This window comes from Colias croceus, chromosome 14, assembly GCF_905220415.1.
Source record: "Colias croceus chromosome 14, ilColCroc2.1".
NCBI classification, from domain to species: Eukaryota; Metazoa; Arthropoda; class Insecta; order Lepidoptera; family Pieridae; genus Colias; species Colias croceus.
In genome coordinates, this window is record NC_059550.1 from 3,525,355 (window position 1) to 3,538,006 (window position 12,652).

Sequence of the window (12,652 nt, forward strand, 5' to 3'; positions counted from 1 at the left end):
TTGCAAGCACCGGTGATATGTTGGATAGTTTCCGAGCTACTATGACATCTTCTGCACAAATCAGTTGGCAAGTTAGGAATGCGGATGATATGTTTTTGATAATTGCGGGAATCTATGACTTGATCCTGAATGGCGATCATGAAAGCTTCAGTCTCCGGGAACAGTTCGCCACGCTTCAGCCATTCGTTCGATGCATCTCTATCCACGTGTTGTTGACCAAGGTCGGCATGATGTCTCCCATGTAGAGATTTCTGTGACCACAAATTCAGTTTCTGTTGTTTATTGTATAATTTGGGCTGAAAGTTTTTATTACTTAAATTAAGTGGGGTTAGTTTAGTGTCTATTTCTGTAACGTATTTATGTAATTGTGAACGTTCTGACATGATTTGAAAGTATGTTCTTAGTTTTACTATTAGATTATTGTGCAAATTCTGAATGTCAATTAAACCACGCCCTCCATCGCAGCGTGGCAATGTAAGGCGTTGTATGCATGTCCTAGGATGGTGTTTTCTGTGTGCTGTCATGTGTGTGTTGATTATACGTTGTAATTTTAATAAATCTGTTTGGGACCAATTTATAATCCCAAAAGAGTAGGTAAGAACTGGTATCGCGTAGGAGTTTATAGCTTTAACAGTGTTGCGTGAATGAAGTTGTGTTCGTAATATTTGGTTAAGTCTTACTTTAAATTTTTTTATTAAATCTAATTTCGCCCGTTTTTGATGAATTTGCCTTGACTGATGGAAACCTAAATATTTATATGTACTGTATTCGTCCATGGGTTCAATTTGCTCACCGCTATCAAGTAAATATGTATTATATTGTGATTTTCCTTTAATAACTGAATGTATTTTGCACTTGTCCACCCCAAACTGCATTTTAATATCTGTAGAGAATGTCTGTGTAATGTCTGCAAGTTTTTTAAGTTCCTGGCTATTTGTGGCGTATATTTTGATATCGTCCATATATAGTAAATGTGAAAGAGTGAAGTATGAACCATTATGTTTTAATTTAAAACCTAAATTAGTGTTATTTAGTAATTCTGACAATGGATTAAGGGCAATGCAAAACCACAGTGGACTGAGGGCATCTCCCTGGAAGATACCCCTTTGGATTTTAATCGATTCTGTAGTTAATGATACATTTTGATATTGTAATTTAAGCTTGGTTTGCCAATGAAGCATGGCTGTACCTAGAAATGATTGAAGCATAGGATGAATTTTATAGTGTTCTAGAATTTGAAGTAACCAACTGTGAGGAATAGAATCAAACGCCTTCTTATAATCAATGTACATAGTGTGAATGTTTCTGTTTTTGGTTTGTGCCTGTTTCATTACGATTGCGTCTATAGTTAACTGTTCCTTACAACCCTGTCTGTTTTTTCTACAACCCTTTTGTTGTTCCGCAAGTATGTGATGGGTATCAAGATGGTGGTAAATTAGGTGACTAATACATCCTGTTATTATTTTATATATGGTCTGTAAACACGTTATTGGTCGGTAATTTGCAGGGTTTTGGGGGTCTCCACCTTTTGGTATCATGTATGTTACTCCATGTAGAATAAATTCAGGTAACATGTCTGGTGAATGTATAAATTTGTTTATGTGGGCGTGAATAAATGGTTGTGTGCATGTGAGTTTCTTGTACCAGTAGTTGTGTATGTTGTCAGTTCCAGGGGCTTTCCAGTTGTGAGTGCGATTGATAACTTGAAGGAAAGTGTCTATGGGAAGGTTATCAAACTCCATTGACGTTATGTGAGTTGTATCAGAAGTTTTTGTTAACCATGTGGCGTTAGTGTTATGTTCTACCGGATTCTCCCATAAATCGGCCCAAAATTTATGAAATTCTTGCGATGATGGTGCGTCAAAAGTCTGAATAGTTTCAGAACGATTGTCGCTAAGGGTTCTATAGAAAAGCTTCTCATTATTTACGAAGGTAAAATTTTGTTGTTTACGTTTTGTACAATTGGTGTATCTTTTTAATCTACATGAGGCTACATTTAACTTTTGCTTTAAAGTGTCAAGAAAATGTTGCGGTTCTGTGTTTGGCTCCTCGTGTTGGGAATGTGAACGGTATTTTAGTTTTATTTCGTTAACAGTTTTAATTATTTTGTTGTTTCTATTTCCTGCTATGAATTGTGTTAATCTGCCTATTTCGAGTCTATATTTTTTTATTTTGCTTTCGATTCTTCTTTGCCAAGTGGGTTTTCTGTTTTTGCTGGTATTATCTATATTTTGATTACTATAAAACTTTGTTCCATTACAAAGGGCTGCAGTATAAGCAGCCGAATAAATGATAGTGTGAAGTGAACAAAAATCTAACTCATGATTTAAAGTTTTCGGGATAACCGTTGTGTTAAGGTGACTTATAATTTGAGAGAGTTTTCGTGATGGCTTTTGTTTTGGTATGTATGGTCTTGTTTCTGGGTTAACATTCTTAAAGCGTTTTATTGCATTATTAAATTCAGTTTCAATTTTACTATATAAGTGACTATCGTGTGAAATATTTGGGATAGATGTATCGATGTGTGATTGAATTCCTGAATCTTGGCGTGTAAGTGTGTTTAAAGTGTCTATTACTTCTTCATTTAAACTAAAATTAGTATCGTCAGTTATTGCCGGTTGTATGTTGCACGATAGGTTAGTATTTGATACCAATAACTTTTGTTCAACCTCTTTTCTAAGTTCACAGATTTTATGTGCAAATAACTTATTTCTAAATATGATTCGTCTTTGATCTGCAATTCTTTGTTCTGAGATGTGTGACAAATGTGGTAGTTTTTCTATAAACATAGCATGTAACTTACTTCGGTAGGCTGTCAAATCGGATTCTAATTCAGTTACGGTTAAGTAGCTTCTGATAATTTCTTCATTCATTTCGTCTGTCCACTTCATTCTTGTATTTTGTGTGGAATTTATGGATGTTTGTTGTGTGGATTCATTTGTATTGTGGGGTGTTGTATAACTGTTCTGTGTAGTTTGTATTTGTTTTGTAACTTCATTATAAATTTGATCTAGTGTTTCTTGTGGTAGTAGCTTATTTCGTAAAATCGCTCTTTTTTGATCGCCTATTCTTTGTCGAGTGGCCTGCATGTTTGGGTATTTACTATTAAATTGTAGATGAAGAGATTCCAGGTAGTTATTCATTTGTGTAGTCTCACATTTAGTTATTATAAGGTATGTGCGCCATATGAATCGGTTCATATCTTCAGTCCATTTTTTTCGCGCACGTATTTGGCCAACAGTGGGTGCAGGGTCGATGGCTATTGCCTCCTGCACAACAGTTGTTGTCCTTGTAGAATATAAGGAATAATCGGAAGAGGGGGAGGAAGTAGAGGAACGAAAGAGAGTATGAGTAGAGGATGGTGATGGGGCATTGGAAAAAAGGGAATGTTCAGATGATGCAATGGATGATGGTGATGATGATCGGTCGGCTGTCGTCCATTGTTCGAGGGGAACCCGCCTGCTCAGTCCCCCGTCGCCAACGGTTCGCATGCTGTCACATCCAGCGTTGGCTCCAGATGTGCCCCGACGACCCCCGGGCAGCGGCCGCAAATTATATCTTTTATTTGTACTATCCATATTTTTCTCCATAAAATGGGTGTGTCTAACTTAACGTCAACGTTTGGGATCGTTGGTTTAGGTAGGTGTGATAATTATTAGGTGGAAAGATGTTTAGACCACAATATCCTGTTCCCAGTACCCGTAAGCCCCCCCACCACGACAAGGTGATCCCATGGGGGGGGATTATTATTATTATTATGTGTATCTCATTCCATAATACTCGGGTACCATCATAAGGAAGGTACCCGGTCCTTTGGAAGGCTTACGTGGGGACACGGATCCAACACGCAGAGGCCCTTTAGAGAACTTTACTGTGTTGTGGGACACCAGCCGCAGCCTGCCCATGACTGCACTATAGAGATACAGTCCTAGGCAGTCCGCGGCCGATGTAGGACTATTACAAGATATGGAAAAACAAAATAAACTGGGCTATGGAGTGGGATGTTAAATGGGCTGGTATTTGGGGACTATTGGAAACTATGGCACCTGCCTTTCTACTAAAAGAAAGTAAAAATATGTTGGCAGGTGGTGACTCGCCCTCTCACTGTATGGGCCCCCGAAATAAGTCGCTGCAATAGTGCGACAAGGGGGCAACATATTGTGAGCAGCTAAGGGTGGAGAGGCGTCCTTGGACTTTAAACGACGATCACGCGCTCCCTGAGGGTCCAGCATCACGTGCCCACTCGCCACTTACACTTCGCATCCACCCTTCGAGCTAAAAGCTCTCGCGACTCCACTCTGGCCGGCCGGTTAAGGCAAGCCAGAGGTGGGGGTCCTGTCCTCGTCAGGCTTCACTCCGACCGGCCGGTGAAGGCAAGCCGGAGATGAAGACAGGGGCCTCCCCCGGGAGCACTCGGTTCCCGCGGGGTCGCTACTCCCCGACACCCCGCCACAAGGTGTCCTGCGGGTTGACTGATTGCATTATTATTATATTACATAGGTACTAAAATAAAACAAAAATTTATTTATAAATGAATTTAAAATAACGCTTTAAAAAAATTAATTAAAACCGAAAATTACTTAATGATATGAATAAGTGCATTGCACTTAGTTTAAGTAATTGTCGAAATAGTAAAGCCACTAACAGTATCTTAATGCCATATCTAACAGTAAACACGAGTAAGCGAATAAAAATCACGCCGTGACGATGGTTGAAAGTCTCTTAGTAATGTTTAAAATCTCATGATGATATCGCAAATAACTTTTTCACGTTTCCATCTCTAATAGCTGCTAATATTCACTTATCTTTGTTAGTGAATTACTACATGCATTAATGGCTAATGCTCATCTCTAGATTCATTCGATAACTTCATTCGGACCATTCGAACAGAATTTACATAAATATTTTGCGACTCTATTCTCTATAAATTAATGTATGGTATGGTATGGTCTTCCGAGTCGTAAAAAATGTATTTTAAAAAGTCTGAAAGCCCAAATATTTTTAAATTGTAATTTTTAAATCTAATTAAATGGGATTAATAATGCACCTAGTTTAAATTATTTCTTATTTCGTACTGTGTTTGTATTACATGCGGTTGTGTTATAAAACGTATAAAACTAAGGAAATTTCCTAATATCCATGATTTTTCGATTTTGGAATAAAAAAAACGGTAGATATTCTCTGTACTAGGCATTCCAAATGCAAGATGGCTATTTTCTAATGATACGTAATACGTGAACAAATATAGGCAATTTGTATGTAAATTAGGCGTCTGCTGTCTCTCATGAATAAGCATCAGCACACAATACATGTAAATTAACTGTTATTACGAAGCAAATACATCACCGTTCATTACATAACGAAAGAACGTCCGATTCATTAGCATATCCTTATTTTTTGCGAGCTGTTCGTGCAAATAACTACTTATACGAATACTCTTCTTTCGCCAATAAATCTCTGTGTAGTTTAACTAATGCGTTCATTCAACGTGCTATTTATTTATTTAACCATTTATTATACCACACCATTTAATATTACAATTTACAGTTTAAATTGTATATATGTAGATGCTAGGTAAAGTACAAAACGCGCACGTAGCGACGCTACTCCCCATAGAGTTGATGGGAGAGACTGTAAATGTCTTTGTCTTTATCTTGAGGTACATACATAATTGATATTAGCAATCATAATCAATTATGTATGTACCTTTATGACAATTATTTCAATCTCATAATTTTAAATACTTCCTAAAAATTTATTTTATGATAGTAAAATATAGAAATGTACTTATACCTTACTCAATGAAATATTTGCATACTAATCATTCATTATAATATTAGAATATAAACTTGTACCTGAATAACAAAGGTCATCTATGAATATTGAGTACCGGGACTAGTGGAAAAGGCTCATAGCCGTAATGCAATGTTTATGTCATGTTCGATTGGTGTAAAGCCACAGATTTGCGGCCAGTTCCGTGTGAACTCAGAGCTGAAGCTCACAGAAACAATATCTATATTTAACTTATATCTAAACCTGTTGGGCTATTTCTATTTATATTAAAGGTATTGATAACTTTCTAACGTGTTAGCTTAATCATTTAGGTTTAGAGGTAACATATTCTGGTGTGTCATGTGTCTGTATATATTTCATACATATAAGTTAAATTTTTATAAATAAAGCGTTTGGTTTTAGAAATGATTAGAAACATTTTCAAAAGCACTGGATTGTATTATAACTTTTTTAATTCTGTTAAATGAATGACTATATGTTTAAGTTGTTTACAGTCATAATAAGATTAAATACATTATTGTGATATTACTTATACTTTCGCCTGAAAAAGTTTTCTACTTCTCACATATTATAACAGTAAAGCTCACACGAGTTACGAAGTAAACCTCACAGCTAGCAAGGCCGTGACGTCTCATTACCTCATGTATAACGGACGGAATGTAACTGTTTGACAGCCTCTCAAAGTTGATGAGTTTATGTAATTGCTTCTTTGAACCTGTCGATCCATCAAACTAGTACTTCATAAATCCAAAACGTCGGTAGGCTTGTTAAATTTACGCTTAACCAAAGTTTAGAAAACGAACAATTAATCATGTTGTGGATTTGGAAATATCACTAATGTAGAGTCCGAGTTCCGACTTCCGACGCTTTCAAGGCAATTTATCTACAATTCATAATGCAAGCACAATATTAAGCCCAAGTTCTTAATATTCTTTATACATTAATATAACGTGTGTAGTAAAATAATATAAGGCCATTATCTCCATCTTATCTGGGATAAAGAGCACGTAACATATATACATATGCATATTTCTTATTTTTTAATCCATTGAATCAAAGTTCACTCTACATCCGTCGTTAACAGTACTATGTATAATGAATTCAAAATTTATCCCATATTTTCTCAATGTTCCCAGAAGGTCGCTCGTTACTGACTAACGGAAAATCTAACTGTTTGACGTTCCGACGCCGGGCTTTTCGTTCCAGTTATTGCGATAATCTGCTAGTTTTGAGTTCACGTGTTTTTAGAGTAAACAGACAAACAAATGAAGCTTTTAGTCTAGTAATTTGTAAACTAGAGCACGCAACCGTCACTAATTCGGAATGCTCTTGTTATGGGAAAGCTTAAAATGGCTCATACATGATCCTTCTGTATCCGATATTATTAGTTAACTAACATAGAATCAAATACGATATCATTTTGTATAAGTTTTGTATAATTTAAACGTAAAAAATAAATATTAATTCGTATACCGTTTCGTTCATGCTAAGATTACATAAATAAAAATATAATTTCCTGATATATATTAAAAATCTCGTACAGAAACGTATCATTATAAATAAACAAGAATGCTAAAGACTAAGTAATCTTAAATGATAAAACAAATAAAAAGCGCTTTACATTCTTGTTAAGCCAATTAAAGTAGTTTTTACTTAGTCAAAGTGTTATTTTTTGCAAGTACAAAGACTAACAATGGGTAAGTACCATATTATTTTGTTTTTCAGAAGAAAGTTCAGAAGAAAGTTGTGAAAAAAAAGTAAAACAAGAGATATATTAAATAAATCACTCTTAAGAACTTCATGATTCCATATATACCATATTATGTATTCAATAAAAGGTAAGGTATTCAATGAAACAAACATGATTAATAAATTAAAAATATATTTCCCTTTTATAAAAATAATTTTAGTCAGAAAGTTTGTAAGGATACTCTAACACAAAAAAAGCTAGCTTATGGTTAAGTGCAATTAAAACAACAATTTAAAATCGTTATAATACAAGTAAAATGACGTAGAGAGCTTATGCACTTGTATCATTTATGAAAGTAATCTAGATATTTACTGTTTTGTCTATAACAATGTCGGTTAATGGGAAAGGAAATTTAGAAAAGCGCACTCATCCCATACCTACAAGTTCATACTTGGAAATCATTGTAAAATCAGTGACAATCAATAATTTTCTACGGTTGTCATAAGAAGTAAACCATTCCGGCAAAACGTGGCAAAAAGGTGAAACTCATCGTCAACCATACCCTCTGAAGAAATCTCCACACAATACTGTGTGGGAATTTGTAAACAACATAGTAAATATATCCACGCTATTATAATCTGTATTGCGTAATGATAAACATTATAATGGTGTGCTCTAATTGTTAAAATTAAGATACGTTTGGACTGTTGATACGAATTGTAGTAAAGTGAAGCGCGTGAGAATTTTTGTAACTTTGTTCTATAGTAAAAAGGAAAAAATGATGGGTTTATTTTGCTAAGTTTTTGCTGTAGATGTTAAATAACAATTGTAGAATTAAGTAATAGAACTTTCTTTCGATTCGTTTTTTGTTTATTACACAGATAAGATTAAAAACAAAGAAAATCTAGTATCTAGATACTATGGTTAATCGTAATCTGCCAGAGTATACTAATTACAGAAAATTCTATTCCTACCACCAAATTATACCTTTCAATATTTCTATATGAGCTACTCTTGCACTATTCAGTGAATTTTTTAAACTAAAATTAGTTTAAACTATATTTTTATTCCAATACTGTATGATCTACCGCAGAGCGCTTGTAAATAATATCCAATGTTTCTTTTTGTACAGGCGAGACAAGATTAAGCACTTTACATTCGCCTGTAAGATTGTTTATCGACGATTATGCCAATTAAAGTTTACCATGGGCTTGTTGTATTCAGGACGCCCACATCAGTGACATCTCACGCGAACCATCATTATATTCGTGCTAGACTGACTATGTAGGTACTTTAATAATAAATCGAAAGGAATTCTTAAAGAACCCATTTATTTTAAAGCAAATTAACTTTTTCTAGTTTTGGTAGGTATAATTGATTTGCACGTTTAAAATTTAAATTATTACTAAAACAACAGCTCTTCGCTGATTGCTGGGAAACACGATTTTACAGAATATATACTTATATTGGGTGTTTGCTACTTCGCCAAGTACTATTTCCAAGCTACATGCCTTTGCCTGACGTCTGAATATAAACCTATTAAATATATATTTATTATCAAAAAATAATCCGCCTTCAAATTCAGTCAGAACTCAGCCATCCTTCGTGATCTTTTATTATAAGAAAAACAACATGACCATCAATTTGTAATCATATATTTACATGGTAGGTATGTGAATAAATGTTCTCAATACATTAGTTTCACTTAATGCTATACGCCTGTGTTAAACAGTTCAAAGGTGAAAAAGTACACTAAAGAAAGCTAATGTTTCATGCCAAATTTCAAGAACATTTACTTTCTCAGATTAATGATCTGATTTTTGAAAGCTCACCTTGACTCGAGCTATAAAAGCACAACACTATTTTATTTTCTCATCTTAATCTCAACAGTAATTTGCAAAAATGACGTTGAAGAAAACACGCTTCGTAACGGTTTTGTAAAATTTAGGCTAATGATAAAAGTACAAAACGATTTAGGTAAATGTATTATTCAGATTTTTTAGTATGGGCAGTTGAAAAAATATTCAAACTTTTTGTATTCAAGAGTTTTCGTTTAAATGCTTTACTAGAGTTATTTTCTCTACTTAACCCGAAAAATTATACCTAAGCTTTTTCTATAAGTTTTGATAAATACACAACTTGTTCAGTTTTATATAGATACTTATAATTTGCAATTGAACACAGTATCTTCCATTTCCTTAACTTCTTTATCAGGCTGATATAATGGAGCGATTATGTAGGTATGCTCCAACAATTTTCACACACACCTCTTTAAGTACCTAATCTTTATTACGTGGTTATTTCAAACATAATACATTGAGTTCAAATAATAGTGCAGCAAATTGGTTACAAAATTAGATGGCAATGAACTTCCACCTATAGTAGAGCATAATCATAGAGTACGAGGTGTAAATTATAACTACAAGCAGCGGGGTGTTCGCTATTATAAGCTCGGAACTGTAGGCCGTAAATGTACAAAGAACGAAGGCCATTACTGTGTGACCATACAAGATATGGGTGCAGAGTTTTTAGGTATATCCAACCTACCGTTTTTATTCGAATCCTTATACTTTTAGAGAAGTCATCACTCATCGTATCCACGGAGTTGACCTGTTGACTAATCTATTTAGAATTATAGGGACAGTGTTGGTGCTTTTTGTTTTGTCGTCAACTTTTACAACATACTTATGTTTATGTTGAAAAGTTTTTAACCGTGCAATTTAGTAACGTATAGATATTACAATTTATTTTTTATGAATGTTAAATTCTAGTTTTTATATTAACATAAAAGCTGACTGCTTCGCTTTAATTTATATTAAAATAATAAAAAAACAGATTAAAGGGTGTAAACAAAAACAAATAAAGATTTCTTTGAAAATTGTTTACAAATCTGTAGTTAGATAATTGATACGGATTATTATCTCCATAAGTGAGTTGTCAGCTTAACGATCTGGCTTAGGAATGTCGATAAGTAAAGTGCAATAGAGGTGCAAATAAGTTGATAATCTTTTTCATCCCATCTCACCAGCATGCTGAATGAATAAAATGTGTTTTTACGTGCAGTTAATTCAATTATTTAATAGGATAATAATAATTATAGTTCTAATAAAATTAAACGTAGAATTGCAATGTCTATTATAATAATAATTTGATATTATAAAATTAGATATCGTTTGAGCTTTCAGCTAAAAGCTCTTACGAGATGTTAATGTTTTATGTTACTTGTTTTCCTTTTTCAGAAATCTCTATTACTTATTATTAGAATAGAAATTAAAATATTCACTTTTTTGTAGTAAATGGATGTAGATGCTATAAATAAAGCAGTGTTTACAATCTAAATAGGTATCTACATCGAAAATATCTGCTGCAATCGCTCCAAATATTTAAGTCCTAATGTTGTATGTAACATTAACATGTCCTTTACAAAACAAAGAGGCTAATTTAAAGTAAAGCCTACAGCTACAGCACAATCAGAGGCACTTATCTAAAATCATTCTTGATATGCCTTGAGCGAACCGCGCTCACTCAATAAGGACACAAGAATGTTCCGGCCTTCGTAGATGCAACTCGATAAATTGTCCGCTAAATTCTTATTCATTCAGCTCCATTGATTTACAATGTAGTTCACCTATCTCACATAATCTTATAGGATTGGAAAGTCATTATACATTTCGGTCAGTGGAATCAGGACGCACGCGATGCTTTCACTCACCTAATTGTACCATAGGGCTTTATGGTATTCTGTAGCGAGTGAGTGGATATAGCTGTGATTAAATTTTTAATTAAGTATAATTTCAACGCACGAACGATATTTTGAATATCAATTACTTATTCGTCGTCTTTGAAATAAGAACGAATTAATTCGACGACCGAATGTACGAATTGATGTCAGTTTAATTGCGCAGTCTCTAATTTAATTAAGCTAATAAAAGTTCATCGTCATAAATAGAGACAAGTTAAATTTGTTTCGCGTTTAAATAATTTTATACTTACATACATGCGTACGAGAGACGGGAAAAAACACACATTAAGTTTTTATTTCCTAATTACTGGATTCCTACTCCATATTTTATTCCCACACACCACGCGTTCAGGGTTGTCATTTCATAAGGTATTATTTTAGAGGCCTACAATATATATTTTGCAAAACAGCAAAAATATAAACAGAGGCCACTTCAAAAATTTGTTGCGTATTGTTATTGACGAAATAGTTATTTGAATCACTGAAAAGGCCGAAGCTAAGAATAATAATTATATCCTCAGATTCTCCACTCATCTACTCACCAAACCCTATAAAATGACAAATCTTTGGACTGAATGGAAAAACATGAGTCAGAAATATCAAGTCTCAGCAGCCCTGCAGTATTCTTACGGAATTCACAACATGCCGTTCTTTTTAAACAGTTGTAATTGTATGTAATCTTCTTAATGTAACTCGGCATTACCGTTATTTCATTTTAGAGCTTGTTATAACCAGTGATTTGTAAAATAATGTGATATTAAAGTTATATGAAGGTATACTGGTATATATGTATTTCTTCAATAAATCTGCCACATAACCAATTCCAACGAATTACCCACATTAAATTTTAAGGCTTTCGTGACCAAATTAACAGACATTATAAATAAAATTTGTATGTAAGCTAACAGAGTTAAAAATACTATCTCGTAAAGTGTTCTGCAGTTCTAAGTCAGTAAATGCCATTCCGCTATATTTCCGTTCTTTGCAAATAGTGAGATAGCCCACTTCGATTAAAACTATTTGTGAGACAATTAAGCCGTGTATCTTACAGTATAAATATGGCCTCGTAGCGCCAAGATCTTTATCAGTCTTTACGTTTAAAAAATATATCTAATGACTGTATTAAGTGTGTTTTATGTATTAAATATAATAGCGGTTATAGATAATTTGGATCCTTGATCCGTTGATAGATGCGTTTTATTATTACTTTATAACATTTGACCAATACAAATAGCTCTTGAATTTATTTTTCAATTCATGTGTTCAACATAAATTACCTTATGCCTCTCAAATGATATTGAACGATTTTTATTTTTATATGACAAGTTAACCCTCTCACTTGCAAGCTTTTAAAGCTTTTAATTTAAGTTAGATTTAAAACACTTAATAGTGACAGTGTCACTATTAGCTATAACCTTTTAAGATAT

The 12,652-nt window shown here is 33.7% G+C and overlaps 1 protein-coding gene across 1 annotated transcript in view; it reads left to right on the plus strand.

Moving 5' to 3' along the window:
• The window catches only part of LOC123697199, a 40,123-nt gene that overhangs the window by 23,531 nt on the left and 3,940 nt on the right, over positions 1-12,652 (plus strand). The gene's annotated exons all lie outside the window — the stretch shown is intronic.